The sequence below is a fragment of the Rutidosis leptorrhynchoides genome, chromosome 4, assembly GCF_046630445.1.
Source record: "Rutidosis leptorrhynchoides isolate AG116_Rl617_1_P2 chromosome 4, CSIRO_AGI_Rlap_v1, whole genome shotgun sequence".
Lineage (NCBI taxonomy): Eukaryota > Viridiplantae > Streptophyta > Magnoliopsida > Asterales > Asteraceae > Rutidosis > Rutidosis leptorrhynchoides.
Genome location: NC_092336.1, coordinates 461,271,030 through 461,283,431, shown reverse-complemented (window position 1 = coordinate 461,283,431; position 12,402 = coordinate 461,271,030).

Here is a 12,402-nt window from a genome sequence, read left to right as displayed (position 1 = left end):
ATAACTTATTTTTTGAATGGGAGTGTTAATTGATTTTTGTTAGCTTTTTTATACTCCTTCCGTCCCATTATAATTCTGTTATGTTTTTGAATTTTGAAAGTCTTTTGTATCGGTAATCAATGTTATATTTGTTGTGTATTCTATAAGTTAGATTAGTTTTTTGAAACTATCTGTGCAAGTAATGGATATCTATGTTTTATATATAACAATTAGGACATACAAATCAACCGTATGCGTTTTCTTTAAAGATAGAGACTTAAAAAGTGATCACAAATTATGAGTATTAGAATTAGTGACATGAGTTGAAACCATCACATTTTATGACCATTAACATTAATGGCATGATTGTTGAAGCATTAGCAATAAAAAAACGCATACGATTATGATTTTCTCACACTAAGTGTTTGTCTCATTATGATTTTCGATTTGTATTAGTGTGTGGTTTATCAGACCGAATTTGTATTAGTGTTTCTCTGTGGTAAGACGTTTAGTTGGATGAATGATGATGGAAAGTGAGACGACCCGTCCTAATCCATAAGGACGAATACAATAACATATGATCCCGTTGCATGGTATTTGACCTCTATATGATACGTTTTACAAACATTGCATTCGTTTTTAAAAGACAACTTTCATTACAATGATAATTGACAACTATGTATGCCCTTTCACAATATCTCCAAACTATAAATGACTTAATCCATCATAATTTAATAATAATCTTGTTGAACTCGTATGATTCGAATGCAATGTCTTTTGAAATATGCCATGATTGACTCCAAGTAATATCTTTTAAATGAGCAAATGCACAGCGGAAGATTTTTTTCAAACCTGAGAATAAACATGCTTTCAAGTGTCAACCAAAAGGTTGGTGAGTTCATTATTTTATCATTAAAATTCATTTTCATCATTTTAATAGACCACAAGATTTCAGATATTTAATTGTACACGTAACCCGAGTACAAAATGATACGCATAACCTGCGAATTAAAAATCATTCATATGGATTGAACACCTGGTAACCGACGTTAACTTTAATGCATAGAATATCCCCAAACAGAACCTCTCGTCTGTATAATAATAATCTCGAAGTACTAAAGCATTCGTACCCCGAATGGGACTTGTCAAGGTCCATAGATCTATCTTTAGGATTCGCGTCAATCAGGGGCCATTTCCCTAAATTCTTAGGTTACCGGACTTGAAGGGCGATATTCGGTTTAATAATCCAACCATATAATATAATTTTAAGTACTTGTGTTTATTTCGTAAAACATTTATAAAAGCAGCGCATGTATTCTCAGTCCTAAAAATATATATATAAAAAGGGAGTAATGAAACTCACTATACTGTATTTTGTAGTAAAAATACATATGACGGCATTGAACAAGTGTAAGGTTGGCCTCGGATTCACGAACCTTTATTAAGTACATATATTTATATGCTGGTCAAAATCGGTCTAACAATTTAGGTCAAGTCGTAGTGTATCACAATCCTAATGCTCGAGATTATCATGCAAAAGTCAACAAAAGTCAACTTGACCCAAAATGATTTCCAAAATCTATACGTGTTTAATATATAACTTAAATATAGTTTTCTTATATATTTAAATATATATTTATCAGGTTTTATTAGAGTAAATAATACCAGTCATTTATTAATAAATAAAAAATTATATTAAAATTTATATATGATAAAAATATACTTTTATATATCTCAAGTAATAAAAATTATAAAAATTCACTTAATATCATAAAAATATAGTAGTATGTATTATTAATGTAATTATATTACGTGTGGTAAAAATATCTTTGTATCACATATTTATAAAAATATTGATAATAATAATAATAATAAGTAAAAGTTGTATTATTTTATAATAATAATAATTATTATTATTCTACTAATAATAATATTAATATTTATATTTACTAATGATGATATTAATTATGATAAAATGATAATTCTAATCATGATAATAATAGCGATACTTTTTAATATTAACAGTAATAATAATAAAATTTTATATAAAAATAATAATTCTATTTAAAATGATAATTTTTAATAATGATAATACTAAAATGATAATAATAATGATATTTTATAATAAAAATGATATTTCCATTAAAATGATAATTTTAATAAAAATGATAGTTTTAATATTAATGATACTTTTAATTATAATAATACTAATAAAAAAATAATGAAAACGATATTTTATCTAAATCATAATCTTAACAACATTCCAACTTAATTTTGATACTTATATTCATTATTTCATAATCGACTTGTTTAATAGCTTTTAGTCCTCTTTTATATCGCATTCATGATAATAATAGTAATTATAATAATTAAATGATACTAATATTAATTTTAATGATAATGATACTAATAATTTTAATAATACTAATGATAATACTAATAATTATAATTATAATAATAATAATAATAATAATAATAATAATAATAATAATAATAATAATAATAATAATATATTGTTAATAATAATTTTAATGATGATAATGATAGTAATAATAATAACAATAACAATTTTAATGATAATATTTATCTTAATAATAATAATTAGATAATAATAATAATGACGGTAGTAATAATAATAATAATAATAATAATAATAATAATAATAATAATAATAATAATAATAATAATAATAATAATAATAATAATAATAATAATAATAATAATAATAATAGAATTAATAAAAATTCAGTTAACCATATCTTTTAATTCGTTCATTGTGATGATCCGTCCAAATCCATATGGACGAATACATCATTCATCGATTTCTTTGCGAGGTATTTGACCTCTATATGATACGTTTTGTAAACAATGCATTCTTTTAAAAAAGGCACACCATAAATGAATATTTAAATCCAAGGTTTTCGACATCTGATGATTTCTACATATAGACAATCACCGTAAATAATAGTTTACAATAATACTTTCGTTGACAATACAGTCAAAATAGATACATGGTGATGATTTTGTGAATGCAACGTTTTCTCTAATAAAGCATGTATGACTCCATGCACATAGCTCGTATAACATATAAGCAAACAGCGAAAGACTTCTAGGAACCTGAGAATAAACATGCTTGAAACTGTCAACACAAAGGTTGGTGAGTTCATAGTTTTAATGTTTCGCATAAACTGTATATAAAGGTGGATCACAAGATTTCATTTATTTCATCCAGAAACGTTTATCAAAATATTCTACGAAATTGAGCACCCTGGTAACTAAGCTTTAACGTTATAATAAGTACCCCTGTTTTAACATACATGCAACTAACATGTACAATACACGCAATTCAACGTGTACTAACCTCAAATAGCATACGTCTGTTTTATAGTTCAGGCTAGGGTCTCTATACCTAGAACAGACGGGGATGTCAAGCCCTATGGATCCATATAGAACTACTCGCGCCCACCAGTTCTTTTAACCGGCAGTTACTAGTTACCAAAGCTAAGGGATTTTCGGTTCAAACTCGGTGTAGAATTTAGTATGTACTTGTATCCATTGCGTTTAAAATAAAGTGCATTTATTTTCAGCCCAAAAATATAGATTGCAAAAGCAATTAAAAGGGGAGCATATGAAACTCACCTTAGCAGCACATAAAGTAATTCACAGGAATGTGACTGAAACTCGGAATACCAAATAACCGTAGATCTCAACCTAGAGAACATATGTTGGTCAATAAATGTCTATCAAGCTAGGTCAGGTCATAGTGTATCACAATCATAATGCTCGAGATCGACATACAAAAGTTATCAAAAGTCATTTCAAAAAGTCAATCTGACTCAATACTATAGTTGAATGATCATGGCAATCGAAACATTTTAACATTTCACATAGTTTCCCAATTCTTGTAAAATTAGACTATAGTTTTTATAAGGCTTTAAAATATGATAAAACAGTCAATTTTGATAATTGTTCAACAAAACGAGACGTGCCTTATATTAGGATTCATTTACTCGGCTGGTAATATTTAAATATCCACTTTATCAATCTCATAAACAAGTTGTTTAAATATTTATTGCAGATTCAAAAGCAATTTCAATTAATGCCAATTATAATTTCGTTGATCATATCTTTTAATTCGTTCATCGAAATTACGCGATTTCTAAATGAAAAGTTATTGATTTTTCGCCAGCTTTTCAATAACATGCATATCATATACTTTTTATCAGTAGTATATGTATTAAATTCGTGATTCATCATAAACTATTTAACGAAGAAATTTAGCATACAAGGATGCATAAATATATATACTCGAGCACTAGACATGGATACGCTATTAATATATAAAAGATAAGATATGAATGCTCACGTATCAATATTATGATTCAATATTGCAGGAAAGTACGTAGACGCAACAGAGATGATAAACACTAGGTTTGACTTGCGAACAATACCCATGAACATTACCCATAACCTCGATAGCTATAACCCATAATTTCCTTTGCTTAAACCCGTTTGAAAACCCGTTTTGTAAGTGACATGCTCATGACCTCGTCGTAGTATTTTATGTATAATACTAATAATATTAATAATAATAATAATATTAGGATAAATAATAATAATAATAATAATAATAATAATAATAATAATAATAATAATAATAATAATAATAATAATAATAATAATAATAATAATAATAATAATATAAATAATAAAATGAATACATAAGGAGTAATATATTGATTAGAGAGATTGTGGATGGATCAAGCAGAAAAATGTTCGAGCTATTTATAGGCATTCTGAAATTGGTCCTCATGCGATCGCATGGGGTTTCAGTTCAATTCTCATGCGATCGCATGGACAGGCTGTCCAGATCTGGAACCCACAGATCCGCGATCGCTGTGTTTTTGTGTGTGGGGGCTCCGCGATCACGGAGGTCCCCTTTCCAGCTCATGATCATTTTGGCTTTTTCTTTGTCGACATAATTAATTATAATATATATAATATATATAATTTAAATTAATTAATTATATATTATATTTTATTCCCATGCATAGTTGATTTGTAATTTTTGTTCTGATAAGTCGTACGTCGTCCCTCTACTTATGTCCCGGTTCCGGTTTTTCGAACGTCCTTTCGTACGTTTAGAAAACTTGCACATTACATTTCGTGACTCGTACCTTTGTCAAAATATAGACTTAAATTATCCATAAACTATACCACTTGAAATATAACCTATACATTTAAGTGTTTTGGTCATTTACTTCTATAAATCATCGTCTTGCTATTTAATAATATAATAGTATTATCAAACATTTTATAACCGAGTTAATATATTCTCAATATTTATAAACACGTTTTAAATACACGTCGCAAGTTATTAATACAATTAATATTCCAACTAATCATATATATTCATATAGATATTTAAACCAATAAGTTTAATGTACGATATCAAATAATTAATACATTGTTACGTTTTCAAGTTATAGTATATATATGTATCTATATAATTGTTCGTGAATCGTCGAGAACAAACGAAGGGTAATTGAATATATGAAAGTAGTTCAAAAATTTTGAGATTCATCTTTACAGACTTTGCTTATCGTGTCGGAAACATTAAATCATCTCAAGAATTTGGTTCAAAATAAGTCGAAATTTTCTGGGTCGTCACATTCATCGAAACCATACGATTTCTAAATGAAAAATTATTAATTTTTCGCCAGCATTCCAACGACATGCATATCATATACCTTAACCCAGTAGTATATGTATTAAATTCGTGATTCATCATAAACTAACGACAAAATTAAACATACAGGCATGCATAATCATATATACTCGAGCACTAGTCAGGGATACACCATTAATATATAAAAGATAAGATATGAATGCTCACGTATCAATATTGTGATTCAATATTACAGGAAAGTACGTAGACGCAACGGAGATGATAAACACTAGTTTGACCTCACGAGCTATACCCCCGAACCATACTCATAACCTCCATAGCTATAACCCATAATTTTCTTAGCTTTATCCCGCTCGTAAAACCCGTTTTGAAATGACTCGAACATACCCTCGTCCTAGTATTTTATGTATAAATAATACTAATACTTAATACTATTAATGACACTAATAATAATAATAATAATAATAATAATAATAATAATAATAACAATAATAATAATAATAATAATAATAATAATAATAATAATAATAATAATAATAATAATAAGATTAATAATAATAATATTAATCTTAATAATAATAATAATAATAATAATAATAATAATAATAATAATAATAATAATAATAATAATAATAATAATAATAATAATAATAATATATGAGAGAGATATAGATCGAATGTGTGTGTAATAAGTGCACGAAACTCGCTTGATTTATATATGTGCCTGATATTGCTCAATAACATCATATATATCTATCGCAATATCACTAAAAACGCTCTAGAATCGAAGATAATGAAGGTGTTCTACAAGCTATAGGCCAAGATGTACAAATTTGTATCGGAAGAATGATTTACAAAGAATTTCGATGATTTATGACATTGGTTGATCCCGATACGAGTTAGAGTCAAGATAGCACTCTAAAATGATAAAACAAGATTTCAGATATGTTAGACTTCGTCCAAATGAAAGGAAATTAAAAAGAAAACGAAACAGTCAAAATCAGCACAACAGGACGCCGTCCTGGAAGGTGGGACGCCGTCCTGTCTTTCGAATCGGGACGCCGTCTAGGGCATATGGGACGCCGTCTTGACCTTTGAAACGGGACGCCGTCCTGCCTTTTGGGACGACGTCCCGTAGTAGGTTTGGCCGACTTTTTGGCTTTTTACCTACTTTCTCCACTTTAAAACTTCAGTTTTTGGGACTGTTTCAGAGGAGAATACGAAGCAGAGAGTTTAGAGGCGATTTTCAGGAGCAAATTGGAGAACTCCAACCTCTTTGAAGAGGCTCAACATCAAGGCATCATCCATCAAAACCTTTTTCATCCAAGAACTCTTGTTCTTGTAGGTTATTTACTTGTTCTCAGCAATGATTTCAGTTAATAATTTGATTGTATTGTTGTCTGTTACCATGATTGTTGGCTAGTTTCTATAATGTTTGTCTAGATTAATAACCAAGGTATTGGATGTAATCTTATTGATTGAATGTATTATACGTGATAGATTGAAGCTTGAATTAAGAACCATGCTTATTGTGGTTAAAATCATTTGTATCTAGTTAATTGATATGTTGTTGATAAAGAGAACTCTTGTTGATGTATCATATTGATTTACAATCAACTTGTCTTAGATTGATTGTTTGCTAAACCGGACCAAGGGGTAAACTAGATTAAAACGGTTAAACAAAATAGGAATGAATTGTGTAGAGCGAACGCAAAGACAATTGTTATTCAAGTCTTTGATCTTGTTGATCAACTAGTCACAAACGAAAAGATCTAAGTAATAGGGAACCCTCGCTTAGTAATTCTAGTTTGAGTACTTGCTAAAGAGAATTCTTGGCGAGTCGATTTAGGTGATTAGCATGCTTATAGTTATTTGATTACAAATACAAGAACCATAGTGAAAAGGGAACCCTTGATCTTGTTATTGTATTTGCGTGTTTATCCGAGAGAACTCTTAGTGAACCTATTAGATAACTACACACATAATTATTCAATCAGGACTTAATATCTAAACTTACATCCAATACCGAGGGTAAAATATCTAGATAAACATTTCATCTCTTTGATTTAATTCAAAACTATCTTACTTGCTTTATTTGCATTTATTATCATTTCATAAACTTAAAAGACAAAAATATTGTTTTTACATTTAACCTTCTTTGATTTGGCTAAATCGTTAAATAGTCACCAAAACATAAAACTTGTACTTTTAACTTTCATTCACTTAGTTAATCATAATATAGTTTCTAATTCTAGTTTGACTGATATAACTGTCCTTGGAACGATACACGGAACTAAACCAGTTACTATACTACTACACGATCGGGTACACTGCCCGTTAGTGTGTAGCAATCTCTAAAACCGGTATTTTCCATACGATAATTCATATACCACTTTTCGCACATCAAGTTTTTGGCGCCGCTGCCGGGGACAGTTTTGTGTCAAAATAGAATTATTGACTGATTTGTGATTAAGTAGTTTCTTAATTATTTAATAATCTTTGATTTTTAAACTTATAGAATCGGTATGTTTAATAATTTTTGTTAGTTGTGTGATTGACAGTTTATAGGTCGCATATGCCACATACCCGAAGTTCAGAATCTCCATTACTTACACCGTTTACAGAACCTGATAGAAAGCTTGGTAGGATTTCAAAAGAAGTACTTGAAATTTTTGAATCTTCATCAAAGCAAGAAACCTTTGATTCAGAATCAAGTACGACCAAGCCTCGATATTCAGACTTTGGTAAACCCGTTCAACCCCCAAATTTTGAAATGGAAGGAGAAAGACCGTTGGTACCACGACAATCAATGGCAGCAAAGATGAAAGCAACCCGGACCGGACAAGGTAGTGCTATTACTCCACCTACTGGTGAGGTAACTTTTGAAATAAAAGGACCTATTCTTCAAATGATTAATAACAGGTGTCAATTTGGTGGTGGTCCGAATGAAGATGCAAACGAACATATTCGTCTCTTTCAAGAGATATGTCTTCTATTTAAACTTAAACCAGAAACTGACCAGGCCATATTATTAAGACTTTTCCCTTAGACACTCCAAGGGGAAGCACGAAGTTGGTTAGATTCATTGGCCGAGGCTACGATAGAAACGTGGGATGGTATGTTGGAAAAATTTCTTAAGAAATATTTTCCAGCATCCAAGTCCGCGAGACTCCAACACGAAATTACCCAATTCTGTCAAAAGCCGATGGAAACCCTGTACGAAGCATGGAATCAATTTTCCAAAATGCTAAGAGGTTGTCCAAACCATGGTTTGGATACCTTTCAAAAGGTCCAAATCTTTTACAAAGGTTGTGATGTAGCAACCCGAATTTCAATTGACCAAGCGGCCGGTGGTTCTCTTATGGACAAAACCGAGCAAGAGGCTTATGAGATAATCGAGAAACTAGCCGATTATTCTCATGAGTGGCATCAAGAACGCCCAATTACTCGAAATGCTCAAGTCCAAAGCGCCGGTGCTTATGATGACTTAAGCTCCCTAGGTGTAAAAATAGATGGTGTTGTCCGAAACATGGACAAAATCACCAAGGAAATCCATAGTATGAAATTAGGTTGTGAATACTGTGGAGGTCTCCACTTAGGAAAAGATTGTGATGCCGGGTTAACCATGGCTCAAAAAGAAGAAGTGGCTTTCATAAGCCAAAGAAATAATAACCAGTTTCAGGGAAGAGCCCAATTTAACCGGAACTTTAACAACCCCTACAACCCTCAAGGTCAAACTTCCAATTTTCAACAAGGGTCAAGTGGTGGGTTCCAACAACAAACTCCGGGTTTTTACTAAAAACCCCAACAGGAAGAGAAAAAGTCAAATTTAGAGAGTATGTTGGAAAAGTTAATTACATCACAAACTCAGCTTGTCACAAATATAAACCAAACCAACGAGAAAAACGAACATCAATTTAGAAACCAACAAGCATCAATTCAAAATTTAGAAAAACAAATGAGTGGTTTAGCCAATTTACTGAGCGAGAGGAAACCAGGTAGTTTACCGGGCGATACCAGTAAAAACCCACGAAATGAGCACGCAAATGTTATCACCACACGGAGTGGTCTAGCATACGATGCTCCAAAAATGCCCGAAAATTCTGATTTCAGGGTTCCATTGAATCAAAATGATGAACCGGTTAAGGAGCCGGAAAAAGTGGTTGAAAAGGAAGAACGGGAAAAACCCGTAGTAAAACCATATCAACCACCGCTCCCATACCCAAGAAAACAACAACAAGAGAGGCTAGAGGCCGAAAGGTCGAAATTCCTAGATATGTTTAAACAAATTAACATAAACATGCCTTTCATTGATGTAATCTCAGGTATGCCCAAGTATGCTAAGTTTTTAAAAGACTTACTTACTAATCGGAAGAAAATGGAGGAACTTTCATCCGTCACCATGAATGCTAATTGTTCAGCAATTTTGATGAACAAAATACCGAAAAAGTTAGCTGATCCTGGAAGTTTTACCATACCATGTCTCCTGGGAGATTTGGAATGCATTAAAGCATTAGCGGATTTAGGGGCTAGCATAAATTTAATGCCTTATTCATTATATGTTAAGCTAAACCCCGGGGAACTGAAACCAACTCGAATGGCAATCCAACTAGCAGACCGCTCTGTTAAATTCCCTCGTGGAATTTTAGAGAATATGTTAGTAAAAGTAGGTACCCTAGTATTTCCGGCTGATTTTGTAATTCTAGACATGGAGGAGGACACACGTGTGCCTCTTATATTAGGTCGACCTTTCCTCAATACCGCTAGAGCTATGATAGATGTTCATGGGCAGAAATTGACCCTTAGTATTGAGGATATGAAGGTTACCTTTTCCGTTGACCATGCCTTGCAATACCCTGAGTCTACTGATGATCAATGTTATTATTTGCAAACCGTAGACACGTATTCGGAGTTATTGCAGGAATTTCCAGAATTGCAAGGTACAGGAGAATGCATTTTTGCGGAAGGTGATGATGAAACAATGGTGGAAGAAGTGGAGATGTTGACCACTTTGATGGCTAACGGGTATGAGCCAAATGATGAAGAGTACAGAAAGTTGGATTTAGGGAATGAATACCGATGTAAAACATCGATTGAAGAACCTCCCGTTTTGGAACTAAAGCCACTTCCAAATCACTTGGAATATGCTTACCTACAAGAAGGTTCTACTCTCCCGGTGATCATTTCATCCGAACTCTCTGTAAGTGAGAAATCTAAGCTTGTTTCCATGTTAAAAGCCCATAAAACAACTCTAGCATGGAAAATTCATGACATCAAGGGTATAAGTCCCTCTTATTGTACACATAAGATATTAATGGAAGATAACTATAAGCCGTGTGTACAAAGACAAAGGCGACTCAACCCCAATATGCAAGAAGTTGTTAAGAAGGAGATTGTAAAACTCCTAGATGCGGGTCTTATTTATCCAATTTCGGATAGTCCTTGGGTGAGTCCGGTCCAATGCGTGCCCAAAAAGGGTGGCATGACCATTGTCACAAATGAAGACGACCAATTAATTTCTACCAGGACTATCACGGGTTGGAGGGTATGCATTGACTACAGGAAATTAAATGATGCTACCCGAAAAGACCATTTTCCCCTTCCTTACATTGATCAAATGTTGGAAAGATTAGCGGGAAAGAATTTTTATTGTTTTCTTGACGGTTTCTCGGGATATTTCCAAATCCCTATAGCACCCGAGGACCAAGAGAAAACGACCTTTACATGTCCTTATGGTACTTTCTCCTATCGGCGTATGCCTTTTGGCTTATGCAATGCTCCTGCTACCTTTCAAAGGTGTATGGTAGCTATTTTTCATGACATGATTGAAGACTTTATGGAAGTATTCATGGATGACTTCTCAGTCTTCGGTGATTCTTTTGACTCATGTCTTAAAAATCTTGAGCTTATGTTGATTAGGTGTGAAGAATCAAATCTTGTACTAAACTGGGAAAAATGCCATTTTATGGTAAAAGAGGGAATTGTATTGAGGGTCATAAAATTTCTTGTGCAGGTCTTGAGGTGGATCGGGCTAAAGTGGAAGTAATAGCCAAATTACCACCACCAACGAATGTGAAAGGTGTTAGAAGTTTTCTGGGGCACGCCGGTTTTTACCGGCGGTTCATTAAAGATTTTTCCAAAATTGCAACCCCCATGAACAAACTTCTTGAGAAGGACGCTCTATTTGTCTTTACGGACGAGTGTCTTACCGCCTTTAATCTTCTTAAAGCAAAGCTCACGCAGTCACCGATTCTCATATCGCCGAATTGGTCAATACCATTCGAACTTATGTGTGACGCCAGTGACTTTGCTATTGGTGCCGTCTTGGGGCAAAGAATAGAAAAACATTTCAAGCCCATTTACTATGCTAGTAAGACACTGCAAGGAGCCCAACTTAATTACACTACCACCGAGAAGGAACTCCTTGCAATCGTCTTTTCGTTTGATAAATTCCGATCCTATTTAGTGCTAGCAAAGACGGTTGTCTACACAGACCACTCGGCATTAAAGTACTTGCTTTCTAAGCAAGATGCTAAACCCCGTTTAATACGTTGGGTCTTGCTTTTGCAAGAATTCGACATCGATATAAAAGATAAAAAGGGTGTCGAAAACCTAGCTGCCGATCACCTTTCTCGACTTGAGAACCCGAATCTTGGGGTTCTACATGAGACCGTTATCCAAGATAATTTTCCTGATGAAAATCTCATGAGAGTTGAGAAAATTGATGATCCATG